This window comes from Symsagittifera roscoffensis, chromosome 1 (assembly GCF_963678635.1).
Source record: "Symsagittifera roscoffensis chromosome 1, txSymRosc1.1, whole genome shotgun sequence".
Taxonomy (NCBI): domain Eukaryota; kingdom Metazoa; phylum Xenacoelomorpha; order Acoela; family Convolutidae; genus Symsagittifera; species Symsagittifera roscoffensis.
In genome coordinates, this window is record NC_087062.1 from 50,581,293 (window position 1) to 50,597,608 (window position 16,316).

Below are 16,316 nucleotides of genomic sequence, written 5' to 3' on the forward strand. Positions count from 1 at the left end.
AATTCAAGCCATTGCTCGATTAAAAACGGACTTGATGTCTGTGTATAAAAAATGTAATGACGAAGTTAGTACGCTAAACTTAGAACAAGACTGGTGGAAATCTTTTTTATAGACCGAAACGTTTTGCTAGAATTTCCAATTTTTCTTAGCAACCTGTTAGAGCTTTGAAACTATCCACCGATGCGAAACAAAAAATTAAGGAAAACCTAACTTTATATTGCTTCCGTTGTGAAACGATTGTTGTATGTGGAAAAACTCGGGCAAAAAAGTAACCTCAAGTTTTTCAAAAATCCGTGCCTTGAATGGTTTCAATAGCAAAACGTATTATATTGGCCATCCAATTTTTTTCATGACCAAACTTGAAATTTTTCAACGTTTGGTTGCTTGACTATTCTGCTTAGACGAAATTCAATGTTTTGCGTGCCGATTATTTCTTCAATTTTTTGTGACCTGACAAGTTTTTTGGGGATTTATTTACAAAGTTAGGTAAACATCATTTTTTTATCTACCGAATTCAGTTCAGGTGTTCGTAAAAAATTACTCGTTAGGGATGAGTCTCGAATCCACGCACGCAGAACATATTGATTAACACTTCACCGCCTTCACCTCACGGCCAGCCTGTAAGATCAGAGGTCAATCATTGGTTAATTGAATCTAACCAATAAAAAATTAAAGCAATTCAAGCCATTGCTCGAATAAAAATGGACTTGATGTCTGTGTATAAAAAATGTAATGACGAAGTTAGTACACTAGTCTTAGAACAGGACTGGTGGAAATCTTTTTATATACCGAATCGTTTTGCTAAAACTTCCAATTTTTCTAAGCAACCTGTTAGAGCTTTGAAACTATCAACCGATGCGAAACAAAAATTAAGGAAAACCTAACTTTATATTGCTTCCGTTGTGAAACGGTAGTTGTTTGTGGAAAAACTCGGCAAAAAAAGTTACCTCAAGTTTTTCAAAAATCCGTGCCTTGTATGGTTTTAATAGCAAAACGTATTACATTTGCCATCCAATTTTTTTCATGAACAAACTTGAAATTTTCAACGTTTGGTTGCTTGACTTTTCTGCTTATACGAACTTCAATGTTTTGCGTGCCGATTCTTTCACCAAATTTTTGTGATCTGAGAAATTTTTTGGTGATTTATTATGAAAATTAGGTAAATATTAATTTTGTGCTTACCGAACTCAGTTCAGGTGTTTTTAAAAACTAATCGACAGTGATGAATTTCAAACCCATGCACGCAGAATAAATTGATTAACACTCCACCGCCTTCACCTCGCGGCCATCCTATAAGATCAGAGGTCAATCATTGGTAAATTGAATCGAAACAACAAAAAATTAAAGCAATCCAAGCCATTGCTCGATCAAAAACGGACTTGATGTCTGTGTATATAAAATTTAATGACGAAGTTAGCACGCTAAACTTAGAACAAGACTGGTGGAAATCTTTTTTATAGACCGAATCGTTTTGCTAGAATTTCCAATTTTTCTAAGCAACCTGTTAGAGCTTTGAAACTATCCACCGATGCGAAACAAAAAATTAAGGAAAAACTAACTTTATATTGCTTCCGTTGTGAAACGATTGTTGTATGTGGAAAAACTCGGGCAAAAAAGTAACCTCAAGTTTTTCAAAAATCCGTGCCTTGAATGGTTTTAATAGCAAAACGTATTATATTGGCCATCCAATTTTTTTCATGAGCAAACTTGAAATTTTTCAACGTTTAGTTGCTTGACTATTCTGCTTAGACGAAATTCAATGTTTTGTGTGACGATTCTTTCTCCAATTTTTTGTGACCTGACAAGTTTTTTGGTGATTTAAAAACAAAGTTAGGTAAACATCATTTTTTTTGATCTACCGAATTCAGTTCAGGTGTTCGTAAAAAATTACTCGTTAGGGATGAGTCTCAAACCCATGCACGCAGAACATATTGATTAACACTTCACCGCCTTCACCTCGAGGCCAGCCTGTAAAATCAGAGGTCAATGATTGGTAAATTGATTGTAACCAATAAAAAATTAAAGCAATTCAAGCCATTGCTCGATTAAAAACGGACTTGATGTCTGTGTATAAAAAATGTAATGACGAAGTCAGTACACTAGTCTTAGAACAGGACTGGTGGAAATCTTTTTATAGACCGAATCGTTTTGCTAAAACTTCCAATTTTTCTAAGCAACCTGTTAGAGCTTTGAAACTATCAAACGATGCGAAACAAAAATTCAGGAAAAGCTAACTTTATATTGCTTCTGTTGTGAAACGGTAGTTGTTTGTGGAAAAACTCGGCCAAAAAAGTTACCTCAACTTTTTCAAAAATCCGTGCCTTGAATGGTTTTAATAGCAAAACGTATTACATTTGCCATCCAATTTTTTTCATGAACAAAAATGAAATTTTTTAACGTTTGGTTGTTTGACTATTCTGCTTATACGAACTTCAATGTGTTGCGCGCCGATTCTTTCACCAAATTTTTGTGATCTGAAAAATTTTTTGGTGATTTATTATGAAAATTAGTTAAATATTAGTTTTGTGCTTACCGAACTCAGCTCAGGTGTTTTTTAAAAACTAATCGACAGTGATGAATTTCAAACCCATGCACGTAGAACAAATTGATTAACACTCCACCGCCTTCACCTCGCGGCCAGCCTGTAAGATCAGAGGTCAATCATTTGTAAATTGAATCGAACCAATAAGAAATTAAAGCAATTCAAGCCATTGCTCGATAAAAAACGGACTTGATGTCTGTGTATATAAATTGTAATGACGAACTTAGTACACTAGTCTTAGAACAGGACTGGTGGAAATCTTTTTATAGACCGAATCATTTTGCTAAAATTTCCACTTTTTACAAGCAACCTGTAAGAGCTTTGAAACTATCAACCGATGCGAAATAAAAAAATTAAGGAAAAACTAACTTTATATTGCTTCCGTTGTTAAACGATAGTTGGTTGTGGAAAAACTTGGCCAAAAAATTAACCTCAAGTTTTTCAAAAATTCGTGCCTGGAATGGTTTTAATAGCAAAACGTATTAAATTGGCTATCCAATTTTTTCATGAACAAATTTGAAATTTTTCAACGTTTGGTTGCTTGACTATTCTGCTTAGGCGAACTTCAATGTTTGGCGTGTCGATTCTTTCTCCAATTTTTTGTGACCTGACAAGTTTTTTGGTGAGTTATTAACAAAGTTAGGTAAACATCAGTTTTTGTGCCTTCCGAATTCAGTTCACGTGTTCGTAAAAAATTACTCGTAAGGGATGAGTTTCGAACCCACGCACGCAGAACATATTGGTTACCACTTCACCGCCTTCACCTCGCTGCCAGCCTGTAAGACGAGAGGTCAATCATTGGTAAATTGAATCGAACCAATAAAAAATTAAAGCAATTCAAGCCATTGCTCGATCAAAAAGTGACTTGATGTCTGTGTATATAAAATGTAATGACGAAGTTAGCACGCTAAACTTAGAACAAGATTGGTGGAAATCTTTTTATAGACCGAATCGTTTTGCTAAAACTTCCAATTTTTCTAAGCAACCTGTTAGAGCTTTGAAACTATCAACCGATGCGAAACAAAAAATCAGGAACTGTTTTTCACATCTCTGGGAGATTTTCCACTTGATCGATTTTTGCGACAGTTCAATGTAGAAGCAAACTGCTGCACTTTGAGGGCAATTTTTTCACGATGATTTTCAAGGTAACGATATATTATATGTTTCAAAGACTGAATTGCTCTCTCTGCAAATGCAGCCTTTGTTTCACTCATTGTTGAGTAAACTTCAATGTCTTTCTCCTTGCAAAATTTTTTAAAAGTTCCACTATACTCTGTTCTTTTATCAACCCAAATATTTCAGGAGTGTTTTTTCGAGAAATCATTTTTCTGAAGCATTTAAAGTGTCTTTGGCATACTTTGTTTTTGTTGTTTGAACTCTGACAAATTTCGAAAAAATATCTACAGCAACTAAGAGATACTTGACTCTATTTAAAAACTTTTCTACTTTTTTTTGATAAACCACTCGCTTTACTCAAGTTTTGAAAAGAACCGTATGCAGCACTTCCCCTATAAGACAATCTGTTTAGTCTTATCTTTTCAGATTTTGAGAGGGATCCAAGTTCCTCTTTCTTTTGCTTTGGCATTCTTGTTGATAACAAGTTTAGGAGGAAGTTGAGTTGATTCCAGAATAGTAAAGTAAATACCTGGAAAATCGGTCTTTTTTCGCTTTAGTGCAAACACAAAGTCTACAATAGATTTTTTTGTATCTCGATTATCTATTATAATATTGTCTGACTGGCTGAGATCATTTCTGAGAGAATTCAAAATTAAATCAATAATGTGCTTATTGTTGCTCGTTTCCAACATCGCATTTACAGCACTGTGAACAGATTTAAAATTTTTTGGTACAACCTCCTCTTTTTCTTGCTTTTGTTCCAGTTTTTGTTTTCTTGGAAGTGTACTTTATGGTTGATAAACTGAGTACGGAATGAAAACAAACTGTTCCATACTATGTCAATCATTTAATGACAAAAGTGGTGATAATAGATATCAATTGTAACCCTTTAGTTGAACTTGAATCAATTCTTCTATTGTGTAGAGGAGTTCTTTTTTTTGTATTAGTTCTGAAATTTCTTTTCGATATTTTCCTACGTCTTCTTTCCGAAGATCTCGGAGCTCTCCTCTTAATAGGTTTACTAAACACTCGCTCAGAAACTGAATGAAATCTTTTGGAATATTGAGAATGAAATGTTTTCGAAGCCTTAGGGAAAACTTTTGAAATATTGGGAGAATAGAGACGTATTGTGTACTCGTCGTCCTAAATTTTTGTCTCTATTCCAGCTGGTAAGTAAATTTTTGTTGCAACTGAGCCACTATTAGACCAATACATAAGTGAATCAACTGTTTTTGGGGTTAAATCAATAAGTAAATGACTATAAAGAACGGATGTTGCATCATGATACCACTCTTTCAATTCAGATCCTAGAATTAGTTGTTGACTTAATGTATTGATTTGTGAAACTTCCCTCAGCGACTTGAACAAGACTGTGTGTGTATTTTGTAACTCTACATCTCTTCCTAATTTGCTTCGATGAAACAAATTGTGTTTGATGTATATTGTATTCAGTTCATTCTCTCCAGCAGTGGCAATTTTGACAAATTGTTTGGAGTTTGAAATTTCTTCACAAGAATCATCAAATATAAGCAAATAGTTAGTTCCGTTTTTGGGAAGTTTTTCAATCAAGTCAAAATCTACTCCTTGGGTAAATTTAAGGTTTTTTCTTTGCACTTGACTATAAAGATGTTATGAATGTTGATAAAAATTTTAAAAAATTTCGAAAGCTGGTTGGAAAGTACCAATTTTCAACCAATCAAAAATGAGATAAAATTTTCCAGATCCACTTGGTCCAACTAGGGGAAAAATTCGTTCTTTGAGAGATAAAATTTTATTGATAGCTTTGGAGAAGGTAGAATATAACCGACTGTACTTGATAAGATAGCTGCACAAAATGTTGTTTCTTCACATATTGTGGATAACATAATTCGAACGAGTGCACATACTAGCATCAAAACTATAACAAAAAATTGGCACAAAAAAACTAAAAAAAATCTATTACATGTACGTCCAAACAATTTCCATGATTTTCGTTCATGATTTTCTTCATCAAAAACAGAATTTCCCAAACTTACGAGCTTGTCACATCGATCGACCATCTTAACTCAAAAAAGAAAAAGTTGACAATAAAAATTAATTAAAGTTTGAAAAGGGTCGTACATTTAGATTATTATAATTTATAACTTGTTAAAAAAACATCGAGTCCATGTTACGTGGGCAAATGCTTCTCTTTCTGCACAGTGAAGAGTTTCGGCATGACGACATGGGTAGTGGCTACACCTCCAATCATATTCTTCATCTTTGGATATCAAAAACTGAACTTTAAGGCAAGCCTAGTAATGCAAATTAATAATCTATGTTTCCAAAAAATCTGACAGAATATTGCCTTTTTTATAAGCTTTTGCAAAAAATTCCGTTTCTGTGGCTTCTAGATTTTTCAATATTTTTTTTCAAGTTCAGTGTATTTTTCGTAACTACTGCTCCAGTTGATTCCATGAAGGTGCTTTGTAAACCAAGAAGATTGGTATGTTGATTTGAATTTTTTGGGAGGAAGAAAGGAATATCCTACAGTTTTTCCATCCTTATAAACTCCTAACTCTTTCACTATATTGTTTTCAATACATTTAATATCCAAAACAAACTAGACTCATTCTGTTAACTGTTTTCTCTGGAGTTTTTAGGTTAAAATGATTATCAAACAATGCAAATACTGATGAAGCGAATATTTTAACTTACAAACAGAAAAACAATACAGTCACGTGACCAAGAAAGCACGAACTGGGGACACTAGGTGCAACATAACAATACCCAGGACCTCTTATCGTAGTAGATTTCACAGATCCAGCAGAGTCATGTAGAAATGCATGTAGTGTAAAAATTTTGGAGTTTGCAAAAAGTAATCCATACAGGAATTTCCGTATCCAGTTAGTCCTCCAAAAGGAAATTTTTGGTCCATTTTTTTAAAATTTGAGTCCGGGTCCAAAACAAACAAAACAGGTACAAAGAAATAAATTTTTAATTTTTGTATTTCATGAGAAATTTTGCTTAATAATCTCAAAAATTCTTATAATTTCATTCAATTTCTGTACGTTCATTTTCTACAGTGCATTCGTCAATCATGATACAAGATTATTTTAAGGTCTCTACATAACCTAGTAATGAAGGAAGCATATCGAGTAGTTTATCATATTCTTCTCTTTGTAGTTGTAAAGATTGATTATTTTTTCATTGATTTCCATTTCTACGATATTCTACAAGCTATTTTTTTGGTATTAGATCGGTATTCTATGTGATTGTTTCTTCTACCATTATGCAGAGTCTACTCAAAATGAGATATCTGCGAGTCTACGTCCGATTTCTGCAAGTTTGGTAATCTTTGAGATTCTATAATTGTTAGTGAAATTTTTTGGGACTTTTCTTCTAGAACAATATGAAAAAGTCAAACTGTTCAACACCAATACAAACCGAAAAAAGATTTTGAGGATGAATAATTAAATTACAAAACTAAAACAAATAACACAATTTAATGTGCATTACAATTCTCAACAAACATAAAGTCTCCCAAAATTTGGGACAGTTCTTTGAAATCGTTCAAAGTATAGATGATATAGGCGACTTGTTTCGTTGCTTCAATCTCTTTTGCGGTGAGCAGTCGAATTTGAATGTAGGGAGGTTTGTTAACATTGTAATTCTTCTACTGTAAGTTGCTATGTCATACACTTTGTTGCAGTTGGCAAGCTCCTGATCCATAGTTGTCAGAAGTGAGTTCCAGCATAGGAACAAGTCCAAGGTTTTCAGCATCGTCAATAACAATATTTATAATTGCCGGGAGTGCTTCTCCTTCTTTTTTGCCGAAATAGAATTGCTGTCTTTTTTCGAGTTGTTCCACTTCATTTTTCTTGAATAGTTAAAAACAGTGTTCAAAATAAATTTTCTCCTCGTAGGATTTTTGGGATCAAGCAAAACTCCCAATTCTTGGTTTATTTTTTGAGAATTCAAAATAAATGGGACTAGTATCTTTTCTTAAGTACATTTTTCAAAAGGAGAACAGACTGATCAGATGAAGAGAAATGAGAGAAATGATTTTGAGATGAAATGAAACTGGAAGTAAACAGTATGAGTCATTCACTTTTCCGTAAAAGGATAGAACTATAAATGGAATTTTGAGTGAAATTTCGAATTATGGAATTTTGTCGGTGTTAGTGTTCCTATGTAAATCGACAACTCTCAGCAAAAATCATCGTTTCAGATGGCTGCAGCTATGTGTCAAGCTCTTCCCAGCTTTTATTCAGATTTTTGTCGTTAAAAAATTGCTATTTATTTCCGTTTCCAGTGCTTTTTACGAAAAATATATAGTAACCAATAATTTTTGTATCTCTACCCACAATTCTTACTGTTCTTTGGAAAATTGTAAGTTCCACATACTTCTGATTGGTTCATCTTTCGATCAAATTTTACAACGATTGGGTAATTTTTATTTCACTTGCCAAATTATCGATTGTCTTTACACTCTGCACAAATACAGATTTTATTCGAATGTTTTTTCATCAACTGGCGAAGTTTTCAATCAACTTGAACAAGCTGTTCATCATAATATGAAATGAAAAGGAGCAGAAAAAATGTCAAGTGTTGCAAAGAAAAGACTGTTACGCAAAAAAAATAAAACGTCACTATTTATGTTCTAACCAGAAATTAGCTTCCACACAAACTATTGGTTCAGCTTTTCTAGAAAGAATTCGTAAATTACAAAACTCAAAATATGAACGAGATTTGTAAAAATAATTGACTGTTTTATTGATGGTATGGATTTGTAAATAGTGATCATGTCAATTTTTCAATAAAAAACTTTTGGAAAATCAATCTTTTCTCTCATATGTTCACGAAAGAACCAAAAATTTCGAAGAAGAAAAAACTCACCGTTGTCAAAAAATTTGCAAACAGTTTTTCAAACATGAAAGAAAGATAAAATATTTCTTTTGATTTTCAAGAAATTGCAAAAAAAAATTATTTTTTTTTCAAAAAGTTGTAAAAATTATTCATTTTTTTTGACAAAATGCGAAAAGTATATCAATTTTTCTGACAAGAGGCGAGAAGTGTTTGAGTTTCGGAGCACTAAATTAAGTGCAAGTTCGGAGCCTTAAATTAAGTTCTAATTGTTTTTCAATGGTTTACTCTGAACCTCTCAACTATTTTTAAATTAAAATGAAATTGAGAAAATTAATTAATTACAGAAAACGAAGTCAATACCAAACAACATTTATTTACAGAAATTTTTAATCAAAGAGCTGTCGAGAGATCTCGAGGTTCTCTTTAGAACGCAGAGCTGAACGAGGTTCCATTGCTGGTGGTTGTTGTGGAGGAGGGTTTTGAGGCGTCATTGTTTCTGAGAATAATTCATCTTCATCTATTGTGATGGGGTTTTCGGCTGATCCTGCTTCTTCCCACGACGATTGGATAATTTTTGTTTCATGTGCCAAATTATCGGCTTTCTTCACACTCTGCACAAATACAAATTTTATTCGAATGTTTTTTTTCATCAACTGGCGAAGTTTTCAATCAACTTGACCGCGCTGTTCATCATAATATGAAATGAAAAGGAGCAGAAAAAAATTAAGTGTTGCAAAGAAAAGATTGTTACGAAAAAAAATCAAAAGTCACTAAATATGTTCTAACCAGAAATTAGCTTCCACACAAACTACTGGTTCAGCTTTTCTAGAAAGAGTTCGTAAAGTACAAAACTCAAAATTTGAACATGATTTGTTAGAAAAAATTGACTGTTTTTTTGATGGTTATGGATTTGTAAATAGTGATCATGTCAACTTTTCAGTAAAAAACTTTTGGATAATCCATCTATTTTCTCTCATACGTTTACGAAAGTACCAAAAAATTCGAAGAAGAAAAAAATGAAAGAAAGATGAAATATTTCTTTTGATTTTCAAAAAGTTGCAAAAAAATTTTGAATTTTTTTAACAAGTTGTAAAAGGTATTCAATTTTGTTTTGAGAAAATGCAAAAAGTGTATCAATTTTTTCGACAGAAGGCGAAAAGTGTTTCAAATGTTTTTTGAAAAGACGCAAAAATTGTTTCATTTTTTTGAACAAGATGCCTAAAAGTGTTTTGCTTTTTTTGATAAAATGCAACAAGTGTTTCAACTTTTTCGACAAGATGCGAAAAGTGTTTAACTTTTTTTAACAAGATGCGAAAAGTGTTTCACTTTTTTCCTGTAAATGCAAAAAAAGTTTCACTTTTTTCGAAAAAATGCGAAAAGTCTTTTGCTTTTTTCGATAAAATGCGAAAAGTGTTTCAACTTTTTTTGACAAGAAGCAAAAAGTGTTTCACTTTTTTTAACAAGATGCGAAAAGTGTTTCATTTTTTTCCTACAAAATCGAAAAGTGTTTCAAATTTTTTTAAACAAGATGCAAAAAGTGTTTCACTTTTTTCCTACAAATGCGAAAAGTGTTTCACTTTTTTCGACAAAATGCGAAAAGTGTACTACTTTTTTCGATAAAATTTGAAAAAGGTTTCAACTTTTTTAGTTAAGATGCGATAAGTATTTCACTTTTTTTTAACAAGATGCGAAAAGTGTTTCACTTTTTCCTACAAATGCGAAAACTGTTTCACTTTTTTCGACAAAATACGAAAATTGTTTCAATTTTTTCTTCAAAGTGCTAAAAGTGTGTGAGTTTTTTGACAAGATGCAAAAACCATTAGGTAAACTTTTTTTCGTGTACAATTTTGCTAGTGTTTTTCCGAATATGTGTGCAAAAATTATTCCAGTTTTGTAACATTTATGCGAGTTCGGAGCACTAACTTAAGTTCTAATTGTTTTTCAGTGATTTACTCTGAATCTCTCGGCTATTCTTAAATTGAAATGATATTGCGAAAATTAATTAAATAAAGAAAACGAAGTCAAAACCAAACAACAATTATTTCAAAAAAAACTTTTAATCAAAGGGCTGTCTATAGAACGCAGAGCTGGACGAGGTTCCATTGCTGGTGGTTGTTGTGGAGGAGTGTTTTGAGGCGTCATTGTTTCTGAGAAACCCTCATCTTCATCTATTGTGATGTGGTTTTCGGCTGATCCTGCTTCTTCCCACGGAAAGAGGAAGTCGTCGACTGGTTGAGCTACAAATCTTGAGTCAGGAATCTCGGGGTAGTTCATTCCCACATGATCAGAAACTTCTTCCATCATTTGCATTGTTAAAAAGTTGGTTCTCTTTGATGGGAACTTGCATCATATGATTTTCGTTGAAATCCCTTCCCATCACTTCCACCATGTACCAGACTTGGATTGGGATGTCAATTCGTGCCAAAAAAATCCAGAGACTGTGTCTCGCGCTTGAATTTGTACTAGATCAGGCGAAAATTCTACAGAGTACATGAGATTGCTGTTTTGCACTGAGAAGATAATTTTGAGCAAAAACTGAGTTAAAGAGTAAAAACAAGAAAGAGCTGAGAGAGGGCTAGCTGAGGGAAAATAAGTTGAAGTTAAGGTGTTTAGAGCTGAGAGAGGAGGTAGTTGACAGTTGTTAAGTTGAAAATAAAATGATTTTTACTTAGTAGTTAGGGGCACCTTCAACTTTGACCAATCAGAATTGATTTTCCTTTTTGGATAGTAGTCGTGTTCAATCATATTTCAGCTTCCTTTTATGGCATTCTTCGATAAAAGTCGTGTCCAATCAGAAACAAAGCTCCATTTTGGGTATTGTCTTTTCCAATCACAAAAATGTTCATTTTTGTTCTGGTTGTCGTATTAATCAGAAGACCATTTTCAGGACTTAAATCTTCCAAATAAATAATATTATACACAAAAGCAATTGCAAAAATAAATGGCCAAAAGTTGTTTGCAGTAAAAATAGGAAATATTGCTGATATAAGTAACAAAAGAAAGAAAATTAATAAAAGTAACATCTCTGCAATTTTTTTCATCAAAATTTAATTGATTTTTTTGCATTTAATCAATGAGAAACTGCTGATTTTTAAGTAGATAGTCAAGTTCTTTAATTTATATGTAAATTTGGGAGGATAACTGAAAGTTGACGAATTTTTCAAAGCAAACCTCTGGAAATCTATTTCCAAACCGAATCAAGCAGGATTTTGAACTTCAAAAACCCTTACAGAAATGAAGGAATAAAGAACCTTGCTGGGTTTTTTTTTTACAAATTTGGGTATTGGATGGGGGAAAAAAGAGTTTTTGATATATTATCGTACGACTTTTTGATTAATTTCATATTCTCGAGAATAAACAAAACTTCTTTCCTTGTGAGGTGTTATTCATCCGTAAGATTAAAACTTTGATACGCATTATGTGGATCAAAAGTAAACTCTTTGATTGAGTAAGTTTCTCTGAAAAGACCTTTACTTAGTCGGATAACTATATTTTGTACATTCAAAACTTCCAAAAAACTATGACAAAGTAAGAGTCAACATCTATTTCATCAATAAGAAAAACAGTTGGAAATTTTTCCTTTTTCTTGTAAAGTAACTCGAGGAGGCTCAAATGTTTTTGATAGACATTTTTCAAAAAAAGATTAAGATTTTTTTAAAATAATGAACAGTTGTCTTTGAGAAAATGCTGGATTCTGATTGGTTGATTTCCAACCAACAGTGTTACAAAAAGAGTACTCAATTATGATTGGTTGATTTTCTCTATGAAAAAATAAATAAAACCCACTTCATTCTGATTTTCTTTTAGGTTAAAAGCAATCGCTCTATACTTTGTATAACTACTTGAAACTATTTTCAAATTTTTTCAACAATTCAAAGTAAGTATAAACAAACGAATTTTTTGGGACTTTTTAAATCTCCCATTTTTGTAGATGCCATGTACTTTTATTCAATTCTGCTACAAGCTAAATCTCCCACTTTTTTTTCAAATGCCTTCACTCAGCAGGAATGATAAAAAGACATGTGAGGACTGTGACAAAGAGTACAGGAGGTTCGATGGGGCTCGACATAGTAAAAATTGCGTGCGAGGAGTTATTTCTTGTTCCGAGTGTAGGTCTGAAACGAACAAGAAACGAACTATCATGTGGCCAAAAAACATGCTCCAACAACTTTCAAGCAATCAACGGTTAGCTCGTCTTGCGAAAAAGAGTTTCCGAGTTACTACTCGCTCCAACAACAACGGAGAAAAGAACATGGGGCGAAACAACGAAAGCCAAGTGATACGGTGGCAGACTTGAACAAGATTGTGCAGGAGGAAGCGGAAGATGGAGAGAAACTCAAAGATGAGTTGAGTGCTTGTCAGCATTTCCTGGTGGACACTGAGATGGAGAATGGGAGTCATAAGGTATTTAACTTTCAAATGTCAAAGTTAGATACCAAGATTATCAAGGAGAAGCTTGAAGAAGTCTTCAACAAGCTGGATTCCGCTGCAAAAATCAAAATTGCTCTTGAATTTGTTCTCCGTAATGTCGAAACGGGAGAATTTCGGTATTATTAAGCACACGAAAACCATACTTTGTTCGAAAAACCGCATTTACTGTGTACGAAAGCGGATTTGATTTGAATCCAGGGAAAGTTGAAAAATTTGATATCGTGGAGAAATGCACTCAAGAACGTCAGAACACAAACTGGAGGTTCAAATTGATCACAAAAGTTACTATTTTTGCTGCACTACTGAAAAACATCACAATCATATGTCCAGACTCTGTCTTGCCTGAACCTTTACTACGACATACGCAAGTAAACTGTCTTTTATCGGACCAAGATAAACAACCATACAAAGATCATCTTTGTCTTTTCCGTGCGTTAACAATGTATTTGCTTGGCCAAAGTAACCTCGATGCTCATACATCTCAATTATTTACATAGTTTATATCAAAATCTGGATACAATCCGAATACCCTTCGCGGAGTTGCCATTAATGATTTACCTCTTGTAGAGGGAATAGTTGAACGTAACCTATTCATCTATGAGTTTGATATTCAAAAGGAAAATATAATGGAGAAATAGCCAGGCGAAGTAATGGAAAACTCGAAAAAACAGTGGAATTGCTAAGATTCAACAATCATATCATTCATACGAATGATATTGATTCTTTCTTCAAGTGTTTCCGATGTCCTCGCTGTGACTGTCTCTTCAACAGATCAGAAAACTTCAACAGACATCTTATGACTTGTAAAGATATAGTGCGACACATTTAGCCAAACAATGTATATACACTCCGAGAAACGCTATTTAAAAAATTGGAAGGTTTCAAAATCCCAGTTTCGAAAGATAACACACTGTTCAACAACCTACCCATTTTCAATTTTGAGTCGATATGTGTTTCATCAGATGAACTGAAAGTTACCCAAACAACAACCTGGATTGGAAAACACGTTCCAAATTCTGTATCAATATCCTCGAACCTGATAGATGAACCAATTTTTCAATTTTTCATCGTAACAAGGATCCGCAAAAGCTTATTATCGATTTTGTAATCATCGGACTTTTGGCTGAGAAAAGTAAACTCGAAATGAGAACTAAATTTCAAGAAGTTGACAGAGTAGTTATGAGCTGATGTCCAAAACTTTCCAAGGATTGAATGAAAGATGTCGATATCATTCAACTGTAAATTTTGAATATGAAGACGATTGTATAAAAGATACAGAGGAAACTGATATGTCAACTCAGTTTTTAAGAATGCAGAAAAATCAGCTGATTGATTTGAAACAAAATCTGGAGAGGTTTGTTAACACGTTACCTGGATTTGGACTCAACAGTTGAAAATAAGATCTGAACTTGATCAAGAGCTAACTGATTCCCTTCTTAATCAATGATAAAGAAGCTGAACATATGGTTATCAAAAAGGCTAGGAATTTCTTATCTTTCAAGTTTGGAGACATACAAGTTCTCGACATCATGAAATTTCTGGGTGGAGCAACATCTCTGGAGAGATGTTGGAAGTGAGATAAAAAAAGTTCTTCCCTAATGAGTTGTTTGACTGTGCGAACAAGCTCGAGAATGAAGGATTACCTCCTACGAAGCCTTTTTCAGTAAATTGAGAAACAACAACCCTCTTGATAGAGACTTTAAGGATTATCAAAAGTTGAGGTCAAGTGGACTTGATGAGCAGAAAGTACTAAAAAATTTCAAATCAAGTCAGTACCCGCATCTGGATGGGAAAATTACAAATATTAACACGAGATATGGCAGAAACATGGAATTACTACATTCAAAGATTTTTTGCAGTGATACAACAACAAAGATGTTGTTCCAACCCTTGAAGCAATGCAAAAAAGGTTCAATTTTATCATCAGAAAGAAAATGATATGTTAAAACTTGGATGTACTCTTCCAAATCTAGCAAATATTTGTCTGCACAAATCAAATAATGAAAAATTCTACCCATTTTGCAAAATTGATAGAGATTTGCGCCAGAAAATAAGAGAGGATATGACGGATGGACCATCAATTGTGTTTTCGCGAAAAGCTGTTGTGGACAAAATTTTTATCAGGGATTCATCAAAAATCTGCAAATCAATCGTTTGAATTTATGAAAGCCAGTTCTATCCTTATTCAATGTGTCAAGACATGACAACATGATTGTACACAAGATGGGAGTTTCATTCCGATATGCAAAAATTCAATGCTAGATATACCCCATCTCGAAGCTTTGAGAATATGGTGTTGTCTTACTACCAAGAAACAAAGTTAGAATGCAGAATTGAGAGCTTCCACACATCTGGAAATCAAAAAAAAATTGACTGTTTCAATGTAGATTGATATTGCGATTACTGCAAAACTGTGTTTGAAGCACTGGGATGCTATTATCATTTTTATCTTCACAGGAGACTCGTCCCTCACTTAGCGAGAAAGAGTTTGATAGAGGAAAAATGAGAGAGATGGATGACTTGAGACGTGAGTGCAATCGCGAAAAAGATTACAAAATCAAAGAGATGTGGGAATGTGAGTGGTGGCAAAACTTCAAAACGAACGAAAAAAGTAAGAATCATATCCGATCCAACTTTCCCTACAAAAGACCTCTCTCTACTGATTTTTCATTGGGAAAAAAAGAGATGGATCTCTTTATGGCTATATTTCGTGTGACTTAGTTGTTCCAGATGAACTGAAAGCAAAGATTTCTAATTTTCCTCCATTTTTTAAAAACACTGAAGTTGGAAGAAATTACATTGGTGAATATATGCAAAATTATGCCAATGAAAATGATCTTCTTAAGCATCCCCAGCGAATGCTAATATCTATTTCCAAACTATAAAATGGTTCCATCATTACCCTTCTTTTCAATTTTCATATGGAGCTTGGCTTACAGTGTACAAAAATTTGTACACGCATCTTGATGGGAAAATTAAAATTATTTACACGAGAGTTGGCAGAAACATGGAATGACTACATTTAAAGATTTTTTGCAGTGATACAACAACAAAGATGTTGTTCCAACCCCTGAAGCAATGCAAAAAATGGTTCAATTTTATCATCAGAAAGAAAATGATTTGTGAAAACTTGGATGTATTCTTCCAAATCTAGCAAATATTTGTCTGCACAAATCAACCAATGAAAAATTCTACCCATTTTGCGAAAATGATAGAGATTTGTGCCAGAAAATTAGAGAGGATATGACAGGTGGACCATCAATTGTGTTTACGCGGAAAGCTGTTGTAAACAAAGCTTTTATCAGAGATTCATCAAATATCTGCAAATCAATTGTTGGAATTGACGCCAGCTAGTTCTATCCTTATTCATGGAGTCAAGACATGCCAACATGACTGTACA